This window comes from Octopus bimaculoides, chromosome 20 (genome assembly GCF_001194135.2).
Source record: "Octopus bimaculoides isolate UCB-OBI-ISO-001 chromosome 20, ASM119413v2, whole genome shotgun sequence".
Taxonomy (NCBI): domain Eukaryota; kingdom Metazoa; phylum Mollusca; class Cephalopoda; order Octopoda; family Octopodidae; genus Octopus; species Octopus bimaculoides.
The window spans coordinates 30,191,733-30,192,539 of record NC_069000.1 but is presented as its reverse complement, the minus strand read 5'-3'; positions in this window follow the sequence as shown (position 1 = coordinate 30,192,539).

Sequence of the window (807 nt, the reverse complement as noted above, 5' to 3'; positions counted from 1 at the left end):
ATATATATATATATATATATATATATAGATGCGTATGTGTGTGTATATACTTGTGTATGTACACACTCACACGCACAAACACACACACACACACATATACATATATCGTTGCTATTATGGAAAAGTGTCGTAATTCCAAAACGTTGCTTTTTCAGAAAACGAAAAAATAGTTTCTCCATTCCATTTCTTTTAACATTAGCAACAGTTTCAGCTCAACAGTAATACTTTGTTGGGTGCATTAAAATCGTAACTCCATGCATGTATGATATTTTCAGTCAGAAATATTACTGAAAAACTGTCATATGTAGGACTTACTACACTTTTGAAAAATGCTAAGCCGTTGCTCTACACTTTGACAATTTTCATATTTGGGCATCTGAAGCAGCTGGAGATACGATAGTTTGACCAAAAGAACTGGCTATTGCAAGCAAAATTCTAATATTGAAAAAAAAAAAACCCCAAAAAACCCGCGTTTGGCCAAATTTGGACATACGATAGTTTAACATAATAGCAGCGATATGGATGTGTTGCTATAGATGTGTGTGTGCATCGGTGTGCGTGTCCATGAGTGCGCGTGTGTTTGTGTGTTGGTGTATATGTATACAAATTTTATGTATTTTTGCGTGGTAATCAAATATGCAGTAATATATAACGTATGCATGTGTATATGCATATACACAGTTGTCTGTGTTTGCGTGTATATATATGTATGTATATAATTGCGTGTGTATGTTTATGCATGTAGATATATGCATGTATATATATATATATATATATATATATATATATATATATATATATATATAT